Source organism: Ornithodoros turicata, chromosome 1 (genome assembly GCF_037126465.1).
Source record: "Ornithodoros turicata isolate Travis chromosome 1, ASM3712646v1, whole genome shotgun sequence".
Classification (NCBI taxonomy): domain Eukaryota; kingdom Metazoa; phylum Arthropoda; class Arachnida; order Ixodida; family Argasidae; genus Ornithodoros; species Ornithodoros turicata.
The window spans coordinates 109383067-109398364 of NC_088201.1; the positions used below are offsets into that span (position 1 = coordinate 109383067).

The following is a 15298-nucleotide window of genomic DNA, read 5'->3' on the forward strand; positions in this document are numbered from 1 at the left end:
CAGGTATCGGGTACGAGGCGTTCGGACGCTCGAATAGTTTCTACACCAAGAAGCAGAGCACAAATGTTGCGCAGGCATCTTCCCTGGCAGCTGTGACTGTTCGAGGACACTCACATGATACAGCTTGCGTTGTTGAACAGGAAAAAACAGAATTCATAGTCCAACACAACCGCTACACAACACGAGCCGTCTGAAACGGACGCCGGCGACTCCGTGAACGCCGGTTCCAACCGGCACAGCCGCCGCGCTGTCGCCTGTTCGAGCGCTCGCGAACAAATTTGAAAACGGGCAATCATCGCTCAGAAAAACGAATTCATCCTCATGGGAACCAATCAGTAATCACTAGCCACCGGATGTCTCCATGACGTTCAATTTATGACGTTTTCTGACGTCCGATGACGTGAAACGCATGAAGCGCCTCACTTTATCCCGCAAAGGAACTGGCGAGTTTCGGGCCCTTGTATTAGCTCTTTACGCCTATATTGACGCATATTGTTTTTCAATTGTTATACGGCCCTGCCTTCTGAGAACACGTGCATGGTTCCGTGTGCAAAGCGTCTTTTCCTTCCCTTCGTTAACGGTCACTTTGGCTTCTGACGTCTCACGGTCTCACATCATGCACGGTCTAGCAAATGTAAGTTGTCACATTTTGCGCTGGGTGTCTGTAGTTTTTTAAATTTCATATTTAATTTGTGTCAAACTTATCACAGGAAGAGATGGCATCGAACGAGACAACGTCGCACGATATGTGGGCAAGGCACGCGGACGACGCTGCTTGAACAGTTGTGATTCTCCACGCTATCTCCGCGCTACAAATTCGTATGCGTACGCCCATTGTCCATCAGGTGAGACTCTCTTCGTTCTCGTTTTTCTCGGATGTGCGTTTCTCCCCGTTGAAGCATCTGTGTTAAAGGGACCGAAAAGTGAATATAAACCTATCGAAACTTTATGTTCAGCGAAAACCTTGAACCTTCAAGAGTTCGAATATCAAAGAACTCCGCTGAAGTCACTGTAGTTTTTCTGTAATCGAATTTTCCATAATTGCATGTCCAGGGACCTAGTAGGAAACCGTGCAGTCTGTCAACAATTGCATGACCCCGCGCCATCTTTCGAGGACGCATGTAATACGCGCACTTCCGGGCGCTAATCCGGCGAAAACGAAAATGGCAGTGGGCATTTGTGACCACTTTCTACGTCGAGAATGTCGAGCCTTTTGAAGATGAGTGTGCTGGAATTCCGCATTCGAGAACTGTCGCTCACACAGAACTGTTGTTCGTGCGTTAGCGTGCTGGAAAGTGTGTTCTTCGCAGCAGAAGATTCCTCGTCCAGAGATCAATCGGAGTCACATTCGTCCTCAGCAGTAGCTCACCGTGCCGTTAACATGGAGTGCTTTGTGAAATTTCCATGTATCAGGGAGAAGCACTTGTGTAAGCCGAAACAAGCGCTTTTTTTTTTCGTCGTGCAGGTGTTCATGTGTGAAATGCAAACCGACGGATACTATGGATGGCTACTACGGTTCTTGCTGCCGAGAGGTAGAGAATGCGTGTGAAAACAAGACAGACAATTGCATCTGAACTACTGAATATTTCGAAATACTGTGCCTTGACACCGAAGTACTGCAAGTGTCTTTTCTTTTACATACATCCGAGAAACCGAAGAGCATGGCAACATACACGGCAGCGCCGTGTGGTCTTTACGCGCTACTTGAACGGACAACTGGACGGAAAACCCTTATTTCTGCCGGAAATTCCGTTATACCACCTGTCGGACATTCACAAGAAGGATATGGGGTGCTCCGAGAAAATACAATAGAAAGTACTCCACTGGATCTCGATCTGCGTCAGGCATGCTATTAGGGATGCTTTCCCATCAGTGCGCTGACCTGTAGAAATGTTGTCAGCATATTTTCATTCCTTGTTTCCTGCAAGTTTTTCTCGTTGCTTTTTCTTTGCTGTCACAGCATATTATAATTACTAGTTTGTTCCTGGAGGGTTAAGTAACCTGTGGCCATAGATGTATTTGTAGGTTATCTCATGTCTCAATTGTATATGTGACGAGTAAGTAAGATAATTTACATCAGTGATCAATTCAGCTGAACTGTGTTCATAACCTTTTAGTATACTTCCTAGTGACTACGTTTCTAAATGTCAATTAATATTTGAACCAAGATTGGGATTTAACACTTAACTCTGTTTTGCTAAACGAAGTACTTGTAACTGATTCATTATCACGTCACCAACTAACATTTGTAACGGAGGACTTGAGGGCTGACTTCAAGTATTATTAACCCTTGATCTGGGTTCAAAGTTAACCATGCACCATTGTTGTGCATAGTACTCCAAAATGGCTAAATAATTTATTGCATAAGTTCTCTGTTACTGTAATTGAGATGTACTTTTGTAAAGTACTTTTGACAGCCCTGCAAATTGGCTTCAGTGTACACTACAAATGCATCGTAACATTTAATTGAAATATAATATAAGAGCAGAAGCAACATTTTGTCACAACTCAAACAATATCTTTCTTTTTTATTGTCCAGGAATTTAGGAAACAGAGTAGGACTTCCTGCCCTCTGATGTTTTGACGTACTTGATAGAGTTGTAAAACCTTCAACAAAATAAACAAGAGAAGTATAGACAGTTTTGTCTTTCCCGTTTGAATTTAACAAGCTAGTTATATTTTACCATTTGTTCACTTTTGTATTCTCTGTTGGTGAAAAGATTACAGGAACAATAATGCTGCAGATCGAACAATGACCTGTCATCTTGATGAACATCAGAACATTTCTTCAGGCATGCTAAGTGAGACAAAAGAAATGTACAATGAAGGTTGTACAAAAACACCAAATCTCTGTCGACTAAAACTTCTACATGTGGATGTTACCACATCGTGTAGTTTCCATCCAAAAGTAGGACTAGGCAAGGGTGTTTCGTAGGTTGTTGGCATGTTGATGTGCTATACCATTACAGCACATCGATATTGATAGAGGGGCAAACACAGTAGACAGCGCGATGGCTGCAAACTCAAGTGAAGATTTATTCAACAGAACAAGAAACCGAAAGCATGAGTATAGAGAAAGGCAGTGCCATGCAGTGTATGGTGAACAACATTAATCTCTGAGAAGGTAGGATCGGAAAAGCAATAAAGAGAAATGACAGTTGCGTCCTAGATAGGGGAACTCTGCAAATTTAGGACCAATATGATGTGTTAACCTTGCATGGCTCACTGCAGCTCTGACACACATTGAACAATTCCAGTTGTGGGACTTCAAAGACAACGAACGTTTGCTGTTTCACTGGGCATTCAAGTGTAGAGGATGCATCTCTAGAAAATTAATTAGCGTTCCTTAGTCATAAAGTCATAACTACATCTCAACAGGAAGTATTCTTGTACCCTTCAAACAAGCTAGTAGTTCTGATCGGTTTCTTCTCCCCTTGTTGACGTCATACTGATGTTCTGCACCTGTCCAAAGACTAAAAAAAATGTCACACTGCAACACGTGGACTTTGCCTACCTGCTTTCAGCTATTTCTGTCATGTCAACTTGAGTGCCTGGATCACACACACACACACGAAGCAGTCTTGCGCCACTTCAACACTGGAAGGCCCCTAAAATTAAATTTGTTGACGTTGACAATGTTGAGTACGGGACAAGTAGGTTAACATAAGTGAAGTGGAATACGTCGTCGCTATATTGTAATTTATACATGTGTGACGCCTGTACATACCTAAGACGTTGTGTTGAACTCGTCACCTCGGTGAAGCAAAATCACTGGGTACTGAGCATCAGTGTGCTTCGGACGTCTTCGCAATTCGCCTTCTACGGCATCTTCGTAGTCATCGGCAGCAAAACGAGAACAGCACAAACGACACGACTGCCACATCTAATCACCGAGTGTTTCGAACCACATTCGCTTTTGAGCACTCTCCTGTTGAATCTCGTGGTAGAAAACGCCCGCCGCCGATGGTGAACGAACATGATTTTTGCATCCCCGAACACCAAAACTACGAGAGAACCTACGAGTGTCGTCTTCTGTGTCCGTGTCTCTCGGTCTTCTTCATGGATCTATACCAGCTAGCCTGCACTCTTTCCCTTGTTACCAAAACTACACCAGGCATATGTAGGTCTCTCGAATAATTGACCACAACAACCACGAACATGTCATTCACTTCTCTTCGCGCGACCAACACGACCACCCACGACGTAAACAATAAACGCGATAACACAGACGGCCTTACAGATGGCGCGGCGGATCGTAGCTCGTAGCGGCGAAGTAGCTGAATGCTTTATTAACGTAAAAGCTATGGAAGTGAGCGTCATTTTTAAAATGGCGTTTAGCTGTAAGATAATATGCGTCAGCTTTGTTCTCTACAAAAATTAACTCTCACGTGGTAAGGGTTGACCAATCCCTGGGAGCCCTGGACCTGAAACCCAAGTTGCTCTTTTTCACCGTTCGCTGGCAGCACCGTCCATGTTCCGGCAATCTTCAAAATATTTATACGTAAAAATTATGCCGAATTGAGAAGTAATGCTTTCTGTATCTTATCAAACAACGATATTGTGCACGACAGTGGGCAAAAATATGGGGGTTATTTTTCACTTTTCGGTCTCTTTAACGATTCCTCAATCCGTTCTTGTAATAGGAGTTCGGAGGATTATTGCTGATTATACCGGAGCATGATGTGTTGACATGAAGCAAATCGATTTTCTGATGGTCACGATTTTCGATAACGTGGTGCAGGTGGTGGTTGTGGTGGTGCTGCAAAACACTTGTGGAACGCCACTTCTTAGACAGCTGAAATGAGTTACGCGTCTAACATTATTCAGTTAACTGTTATCTTAAAGGACTAGAGTGTTTCCAGTTGTAGTAAGTGGTTTTTGAAGTCCATGTTACGTTTATGACTATTTCATGTAAGCGGCCTCTGCGGGGATGGACTCAGGTCTGGCAAAGAGCACCTCATCGGCATGATTTATTTCGGCGTTACCATATTTACGAGATTATCTTTCCCATTTAAACGCTAGAAACAGTATCAGTTCCGCGATATACACTGCTGCACAGACACGTGCACCCATTTGAGAGTACCACAAATCACATCAATGACATGATAAAATGATATACAGGTCTAACAAAATTCAGTTGAATGGTACTTAAAGGATGAGAAAGATTTCAGAATGCTATGTTTGCCAGCCTGTGACCATTTCATGTGGGAGGTCTCTGGAGATGACCCAGGTCTGGCGAAGAAGAACTTATCTGCATCACGTATTATGACGCTAGCACATTTTCGAGATTAGCTTTCTCATTGAAATGCAATACCATATCTTTGGAATCTATTGTTGAACGAACATGCGTAGCCATTTGACAATATCAGCAAGCACATTATTTTGCGCTCATGACAATAAACTTCTATGTCCAGCATCCCAAGGAACAGGACGCGACACGCTCTTCGTAGCCATGCTGGACTGCAGAATACCACGCATGCACCCTCAGCTGCATTAGGTGGTGCTCCTAAAATTTCTACTGTGCGACACATTCTGGGAAGAAGTACACAAGACTCTTCTCTCTCACGCATGTACAACCAGTACAATCCACCTGTAAAGATGACTTGTAAGTTGTGACTGCTTCATGAGTAATCATGCCATGCTCGATAAATGCAATACACTGCATTACACTGCACTACACTGAACTATACAGGGTGTTCAAAATTAAGCTTTCACGAGTGCTACGCAATCACAGCGATAACAGGAAACCGGATGATAACTTTACGCTACTTGTGTAAGAAACAGGTGCTGCTAATTATGTAGCACCTGTTTCTTACTCAAGGAACAGAAAAATAGCAGCCAGTTTTCTTTTGTTCGCCTATTTATAAAGTGCTCGTGAAAGCTTAATTTTGAACACCCTGTATACTTCAGTTATTATACGGTGATTTCATGCCGGATCATGCACGGTGGTGAATTTTTTTTTCTTTCAAACATATATTAAAAGCTCGTCCTTAGGAGGCATATTGGCGCTGAAAGTAGCTGAAAATAATCGGTGGTTCTATTTTAATGAATTGTCATTCTGATGTGGACATTTCGACCATTGCGTTTCCTACGCAGTTTGACGCCACGTATCTTCATAACTATTTAACACTTTTTTTTTACATATTGTCTGGGGTGGGTAGCATTGCATTGTAAGTTGTGAAGATCCTAAGGTTTGCCTTAAGGAGGAGATAAAAAATCGCAAATTTGCCTCATTAGTAAAATATGCTGCGTTTTGGGAACCTCACAACTCGGCTCCCAGTTGAGATACCCGGATCTGATACCCGATATCTAAATGCCATAATTAACATTGATGTCAATTGTGAATTTATTTCGTATGCGGACGATCCAAGCGTGTTTTCCAGTGGCTCTGATAATGATGTAATAACCACTACTGCTAACGAGATGCTTTGCAACTTGGAAAAATGGGTTAATTTAAACTCTTCACGCATTAATAGTAGTAAAACTGAAGCACTCATATTTCGAACAAAAAACAGGAGCGTTAATCTAAATAAAGAGATAGTATATCTTAATAGTCCTGTTGATATTGCAAAATGCATCAAATGTTTGAGTGTCATCTTTAACGAACAGTTGCTATGGGATGAACACAGGTTGATACATGATACAGGCAGGTTGATACATGATCCTTCGATGCATCGAAACAGGAACGAGGACAAACACGAGAGACACGCTACGTTCGCATTGAATACGTTCAGAATAAACTGTGCAAAATAATAGTCATGACTGCTAGACATAGACACATGTTTCCTTTTCGAATTAAGCTACTTCTATACCGTTCACTTTTCATGTGTCACCTAAACTATTGCCATTTAGTCTGGGGTACAACAACTAAGAATAGTCATGATGAACGCTTGCGGACAAAATGAACGATGTTACGAGTAGGAATATATGGGATGCGCGGTGTCGAATTTCTGCATTTTCCGTAGATATCCCTCAGAAAAAGTCTATTGGGGGCGTTGCCCCAATTCACAATACGACATCCTCGCTATGCGAAGAAAGGGCATTTCGAGACGAACACAATGATGTAGATTACTTTCGGGTATCACAACTGGGGGACGAGTTGTGAGGTTCCCAAAACATACCATATTTTACAAATGAGGCAAATTTTCGATTTTTTATCTCCTCGAAGGCAAATCTTAGGATCTTCACAACTTAGGATTCAATGCTACCCACCCCAGACAATAAGTGAAAAAAAAAAAAGTGATAAGCTGAGTATGTCAAATAGTTTGAAGATGCGTGGCGTCAAGCAGCGTAGGAAGCTCACATCTGAATGATAAATCATTAAAAATACCCACCAATTATTTTCAACTACTTTCAGCACCAATATGCCTCCTAGGGCCAAGGCTTTAAAGGGACCGAAAAGTGAAAAATAACCCGCATACTTTTGCCCACTGTCGTGCACAACATCGTTGTTTGATAACACACAGAAAGCATTACTTCTCAATTCGGCATATTTTTTACGTATAAATATTTTGAAGATCGCCGGAACATGGACGGTGCTGCCAGCGAACGGCGAAAAAGAGCAACTTGGGTTTCGGGTCCAGGGCTCCCAGGGATTGGTCAACCCTTACCACGTGAGAGTTAATTTTGTAGAGAACAAAGTTGACGCACATTATCTTACAGCTAAACGCCATTTTAAAAATGACACTCACTTCCATAGCTTTTACGTTAATAAAGCATTCAGCTACTTCGCCGCTACGAGCTACGATCCGCCGCGCCATCTGCAAGGCCATCTGTGTTATCGCGTTTATTGTTTACGTCGTGGGTGGTCATGTTGGTCGCGCGAAGCAGAAACCAGAAAGTATAAGTGAATGACATGCTCGTGGCTGTTGTGTCAATTATTCGAGAGACCTACATATACCTGGTGTAGTTTTGGTGTTGGGGGATGCAAAAATCATGTTCGTTCACCGTGGGCGGCGGGCGTTTTCTACCACAAGATTCAACAGGAGAGTGCGCGAAAACGAATGTGGTTCGAAACACTCGGTTATTAGATGTAGCAGTCGTGTCGTGTATGCTGAGCTCATTTTGCTGCAGATGCCCAGTGATTTTGGTTCACCGAGGTGACGAGTTCAACACAACGTCTTAGGTACGTACAGGCGTCACACATGTATAAATTATAATATAGCGATGACGTGTTCCGTTTAACTTATATTATCCTACTTGTCCCGTACTCAACATTGTCAACATCAACAAATTTAAGTTTAGGGGCTTTCCAGTGTTGAAGTAGCGCAAGACTGCTTCGTGTGTGTGTGATCCAGGCACTCAAGTTGACATGACAGAAATAGCTGAAAGCAGGTATGCAAAGTCCACAGATGGAAGCACTAGATTTGTTACGTGTTGCAGACTTTGTGGCATTTTTTGGAGTCTTTGGACAGGTGCAGAACATTAGTATGACGTCAACAATAGGAGAATAAACCGATTAGTACTACTAGCTTGTTTGAAGGGTACAAGAATACTTCCTGTTGAGGTGTAGTTATGACTATATGACTAAGGAACGCTAATTAATTTTCTAGAGATGCATCCTCTACACTTGAATGCCCAATGAAACAGCGAACGTTCATTGTCTTTGAAGCCCCACTACGGAATTGTTCAATGTGTGTCAGAGCTGTAGTGAGCCATGCAAGGTTACCACATCATATTGGTCCTAAATTTGCAGAGTTCCCCTATCTCGGACGCAACTGTCACATCTTTTTATTACTCTTCCGATCCTACCTTCTCAGAGATTAGTGTGGTTCACCATACAGTGCATGGGCACTGCCTTTCTCTACTCATGCTTTCGGTTTCTTGTTCTGTTGAATAAATCTTCGCTTGAGTTTGCAGCCACTCTGTCTACTTTGTTTGCCCCTCATCGATATTGATGTGCTGCAACGGTATAGCACATCAACATGCCAACAACCTACCAACAACTACCAAAAAACCTTGCCTAGTCCTACTTTTGGATGGAAACTACACGATGTGGTAACATACACATATATAAAGTTTTAGTCGACGGAGATTTGCTGTTTTTGTACAACCTTCATTGTACATTTCTTTTGTCTCACTTAGCATGCCTGAAGAAATGTTCTCATCTTCATCAAGATGACAGGTCATTGTTTGATCTGCAGCACTATTGTTCCTGTAATCTTTTCACGAACAGAGAATACAAAAGTGAACAAATGGTAAAATATAACTGGCTTGTTAAATTCGAAAGCAAAAGACAAAACTGTTTATACGTCTCTTGTTTATTTTGTGTCAGGTTTTACAACTCTATCAAGTACGTCAAAACATCAGAAGTCATCAGAAACATCAGTAGGCAGGAAGTCCTACTATGTTTCCTAAATCCATGGACAATAAAAAATACAGATATAGTTTGAGTTGAGACAAAACGTTGCTTCTGCTCTTATATTATATTTCAATCAAATGTTACGATGCATTTGTAGTGTACACTGAAGCCAGTTTCAATTTGCAGGGATGTCAAAAGTACTTTACAAAAGTACGAGTACATCTCAATTACAGTAACAGAGATCTTGTGCAATAAATTATTTAGCCATTTTGGAGTACTATGCACACCAATGGTGCATGGTTAACTTTGAACCCAGATCAAGGGTTAATAATAATTGAAGTCAGCCCTCAAGTCCTTCTATACCAACGTTAGTTGGTGACGTGGTAATGAATCAGTTACAAGTACTCCGTTTAGCAAAACAGAGTTAATTAAGTGCTAAATCCCAAGCTTGGTTCAAATATTAATTGACATTTGGAAACGTGGTCACTAAGAAGTATACTAAAAGGTTATGAACACAGTTCAGCTGAATGACACTGATGAAAATTATCTTACTTACTCCTCACATAAACAATTGAGACATGAGAATAACCTACAAATACATCTATACCAACAAGTTACTTAACCCTCCAGGAACAAACTAGGAATTATAATATGGTGTGACAGCAAAGAAAAAGCAATGAGAAAAACTTGCAGCAAGCACGAAATGAAAATATGCTGACATCAACATTTCTACAAGTCTGCGCACTGATAGGAAAGCATCCCTAATTGCATGCATGACGCAGATCGAGATCCAGTGAAGTACTTTCAATTGTATTTTCTCGGAGCACCCCATATGACCATATCCTTCTTGTGAATGGAAGACAGGTGGTATAACGGAATTTCCTGCAGAAATAAGGGTTTTCCGTCCAGTTTGCCGTTCAAGTAGCGCGTAGAGACAACACGGCGCTGCAGTGTCTGTTGCCATGCTCTTCGGTTTCTCGAATGTATCTAAAAGACACTTGCAGTACTTCGATGTCAAGGCACAGTATTTCGAGATGTTCGTTAGTTCTGATGCAATTGTCTGTCTGCCTTCCACACGCATTCTCTACCTCTCGGCAGCAAAAGCCGTAGTATCCGTCCGTAGTATCTGTCGGTTTGCATTTCACACATGAACACCTGCACGACGAAAAAACAGCGCTTGTTTCGGCGCTTACACAAGTGCTTGTCCCTGATACATGGAAATTTCACAAACAGTCCACGTTCACGGCACGGTGAGCTACTGCTGAAGACGAATGTGACTCCAACTAATCTCTGGACGAGGAATCTTCTGCTGCGAAGAACACACTTTCCACAACGCTAACGCACGAACAACAGTTCTACGTGAGCGACAGTTCTCGAATGCGGAATTCCAGCGCACTCATGTTCAAGAGGCTCAACATTCTCGACGTAGAAGGTGGTCACAAATGCCCACTGCCATTTTCGTTTTCGCCGGATTAGCTCCCGGAAATGCGCGTATTACATGCGTCCTCGACAGATGGCGCGGGGTGATGCAATTGTTGACAGAGTGCTCGGTTTCCTACTAGGTCCCTGGACATGCAATTATGGAAAATTCGCTTACAGAAAAACTACAGCGATTACAGCGGAGTTCTTTGATATTCGAACTTTTGAAGGTTCAAGCGTTTCGCTGAACATAAAGTTTCGATATGGTTATATTCACTTTTCGGTCATTTTAATAGGTGTTTGAAACAAAAAAATTGAAGAGGTCGACCGGACCACCCTGCCTGATCCGGCGTGGAATCACCCTATATATAATTAGTTTATGACCTGTCTGCTATGGATTTCTTTTTGTATATGTCTGATACTCTGTTTACCTCGATGCCTCATCCTGTGATATAACGCTCACTAAATGTTTTTTTTTTCATTATAAACGTAATTTAATTCAATTACTAGCTCATATAGCTAGTCTACAATTTATATTTTGTTGTGTTGAAGTGTTGTGAAGATGCACAAATGTCATTTCATAATTCTCTAAAATATTGCAGGTGTTGTAAACTGTTGGTTTATGGCTAGTATGCTGTTCCCATTTTTTTAATGTTTGGTCACGTGCACCTTATGCCACATCATTTTCAGGCAGTAGGTGCAATATTCTATAAACACATGCATGTATCTATTATTCTGGGCTCTTTCCTGCAATAAAGTGGAATTATTTGGCGAATTTTTGTTGCATTACGGTTTAGATGCGTGCTACTAACGCTGTGGGAAATACTTCCATGTATTCAGATGTTCTGATTTAAATGAGATAGCGGCGTACGCGGGCTATAGTGAGACGATGAACCCGGTTCAAGTGATGCACTCGTGCTTCTTATTTTTCTTTTGACATTCGCTAGAACTCTTGTATATTGCTTGCCTTGCGCAAGAACGTGCCTCTTATATCTGTTATTCACGTGATGGATGCGTTAGTCTGTGTCATACGATTTTGCAGTGCAGTAGGCCTAGCTATTGTGGCGCACTGTCAATTGCCAAGTCTTTTGGATGAGCAACAAGCTATGCCTATACCATGGATAGCTTTTAAGCGGTAGCATATAAAAGTGAACGGGCTTCCGTCCATATACATGCTTCCTGCACCTATGTGGTACTGCTGACGAGTCTCGGATGATACGAGCTGTTTTTTCATGCCCTGTGAGGTTCATATCATCGAGATCCTGTTGTCGCAGCTGTTCTTTTTTCCTATGAAACAATTTCGCATGGTATGCCGTCTTTGCACAGAGAATTGCACGCCAGAATGCCGCACAGTACGCATCATATCTGGGAACCTTAGGCGCCGCGTGATGTCAGCGTCCCTTGGGCAGGCAATAGCTGCAATGCAAAATTGACAGGCAATCCGATTTTCCGTCTACTGCTCTGGAAACTTCTTTCTGATGCTTTTGGCAATCGGGAACCCCATACCCTTTCCCAGAACAGCCGCCGGAAAACCGCATTGCGGATCATTTCAGAATTGCAGCCGTTGCCTGTACAAGGACCGTCAGGTCACGTGACGTCTACGGTGCTCAGGTTTGACGCATACTATGTGGTATTTTTAGGTGCAGTAAGCGGTATCACAAGGGTAGCCAAACAGCGCATATAGAATAACCGGCATCGAACTCCGCTTAAAATATGGGTAAAAAATTTGACGATTTTTGACCCTTACTATCCGGTTTCTTTGTGAGAGTGTATAAAGGCGAGGGCCTTCACTCTACTTCTGTTATTATTTTTCATACTTTTAAAGCTTGATACGCCTTTTTCGGGACGTCTGCCTTCCCAACCGCACGGGACGTGGGTGCAGCGTCAAAACCAACACGCCGTTTCCCATGTGGTGCGGAACCGGAAACTCCTACCATGCTGTTGCTCGCTCGGCTGCTGCTGTCATCATGAGATATCAAGAGGCTTCTAACGCGCTCGAGCACTCTCTACAAACCGCTTCTCCGTGCAAAATTTTCCTCTCAGCGTACTATGGGGCGCTTTTCAACGTGAAATACGCCCTCCCCTCCCATGAGGTTCCAGCTTTAAGCTGTTGGGTAACACGCACGGGTACTTTTACCAACTTGCTTTATTTCGGACTTACGTGTAAAAGATGCCCATTGCCGCGGATGCATGCGGATGTCCGCAGAGTACTTGCGGTTTCGGATAAAGTATGTATCATTGGGTTGATGGACTAATGGGAGCTAAAGAAAAGGCTTGTGTTTGCATCCCACAGCTATATATAGCTGTGGGATGCAAACACAAGCCCTGAGAGTTCACGCCAGAGATGCTGCCAATTACAGCATGCTAGCACGAGCTGCATATTTCTGTTGACTAATGCCAGCAGTTGGCGAAAAGTCAGTTAAGTGAAGTAAATTGGGCGTTGTAAAGCTTGTGTTGCGTTCGTACTTCCATGTTTGATTTCTTTATCTATACTACTACGCTATGATTGCGTTATGCGGATCATGAACACGATGTATAAAGTATGTATCATTGCGTTATGGAGATCGGGTGCGGATCAGTTGTGGATATCCACGCGGGGGATCTGTAGCCTTTCTGATGCGGATGAACGAAGCCACAGCATCGAACCAGCACCCGCTATTTTGTTCGCACTGCGCATTGATATTATGTTGATGCTGTCCTCAGTCGGGTACCATCTAGCAACTTTCTCCACCGCAAAAGTGAAGAGGACAAAAGAGTAAAGGACGTGTTCCTGCATTTTTTTTTATTTGCAGTGCGCTAGTGCTTTTTTTAAACACACATCGTTACCGAAACTTCTAGCAAGAAAAAAGAAGAGAGAAAAAGAAAGAAAATAATCAGGCGGCCTTTTGGAGCAGTTTCGGAGGTTTTGGGCGTAGAATTTTCTTTAGTGTCTATTAATTGAATGAAATGCGTTAATTTGTTTTGTTAGTTTAATTATTAATTGAAGTTAATGACGCACTCCGTTTAAGTCATCCTACCCCAAACCGCTCCCCAAAAACGTTACATGGAATTTTCGAGTGTCAGCCACACAAAAATAAGATGAGGTCAAATTCGATCGCGTCTCTCCAATGTTCATCTGCGCAGTCTTACCCTGACATATCATCTGTACCTTATGTCACAGTCTGTTTACGAGTCATACGAATCGGATGCGGTCATGAAAGTCAGCCAGCGCTCCGGATGCCGATCGCAAGGCAAAGGCCTTCCCACAAGTTCTGCTTTCATAATGGACAGCAAATCCCCTGCGCCGACCCTGAAAGCACGTGAACGCCTTCCCAGAAAAAAAAAAAAGAAGAAAAAGCATGTTGAAGGCCCATGCAAGTGGTATTTAGTATGGCTCGAAACCCTGTTTCATATGTAACGCTCTGCGCCAAAAAACTCCCAATCATGATCATCATCATCTGTAACGCTGTCCACCAGGAGTCACCATGCAAAATATTTTCGCTCTGCGGTGTACGGTATTGTCACTGCGCAATAAAATACAAAAGACAGTCGGAGAAAGCAGTCGCGGACGAGAGACACGTAGAGATGTTTGCCGTGCTTCTTTTCTGTATTTTTTCCTTCTCGGCTCACGCGCCACTGATACGTGCTTGAGCTGTGCCGTTTGACGTCACTGGTCACGTGCCGCAGCCCATGATACGTCAGGACGTCTTCTCGTTCGCCGACGCGCTCTTTGCACGTGGAGAGGATTTTTTTTTAAAGGTGTGCGCCTTGCATATAACACGTGCTCTCTAACACGGAGCCTATAAAACAGCTCTGTAAAACAAAGCCTTGTGCGTGCTCTGTAGGTCACCTGCGCTCATCGTTCTTTCGCAGACGCTCATTTTATTCGTTGCGGAGGACGCCGCAGCGAAAAAAAAAAAAAAAAGATTGGGGTGTCGTCCCGGCTCCTTTAAGTTTGTCCCCGAACGCAGTACCGGAAGACCGATTCTATAGGGAAGCTAAATGAAAGGCCACAGAGAGAAGTTACGAATCTGAACATAAGCAGAGAAACAAAAAACAAACAAAAATATTTATAGTATTCACGTGAAAATAGTGAGATAAATTATTTGAAATAAAGTACGACCACATATTGAGAAACTGAGTAAGATACTGAGATGGCCAATAAAACGATTTAAAATACAAAATCTACAGTACGGCACTCAAGGTACGTAGAAGCATTCGTTTAGCAGGCGCGTTATTGCAACGAAACTGTGCACACGCCATCCCTCTGGAGCACGTAGGTAGCACTCGAGTTCGATGGTGTGTACTTAGCGTGTGTAGCATATCCCCCATCCGGGGAAAATACGGAACAGCCGGCGGACCTTCGATAGTCGTTCCCGGCGATATTCCCCTGGGGCCTCATTATTCCCACTTAGCTTCTTTCCCTGTTCCAAAGACAATCACGTTCACTCGTTTCCTGTGCACAATGAGCTCCGCATCGCAACGGCTTTACTACCGGAGTGTTGGTACAGAAATGCTATATTTTCCCCTTGGGGATTCCTGCAATGCAGTAGGAAGTCATGAGACACTAAAGAGCTTTAGGTAACCGTAAGCACGCTC

At 42.9% G+C, this 15298-nt stretch overlaps 1 long non-coding RNA gene across 1 annotated transcript in view; it reads left to right on the top strand.

The window, feature by feature from the left end:
• Positions 1-5417: 5417 nt before the first annotated feature.
• The window catches only part of LOC135367689 (uncharacterized), a 32810-nt gene continuing 22929 nt past the window's right edge, over positions 5418-15298 (top strand). Inside the window, exon 1 of the long non-coding RNA XR_010414506.1 lies at positions 5418-5605. This is a non-coding gene — a long non-coding RNA (uncharacterized LOC135367689). The remainder of the gene's footprint in view (positions 5606-15298) is intronic.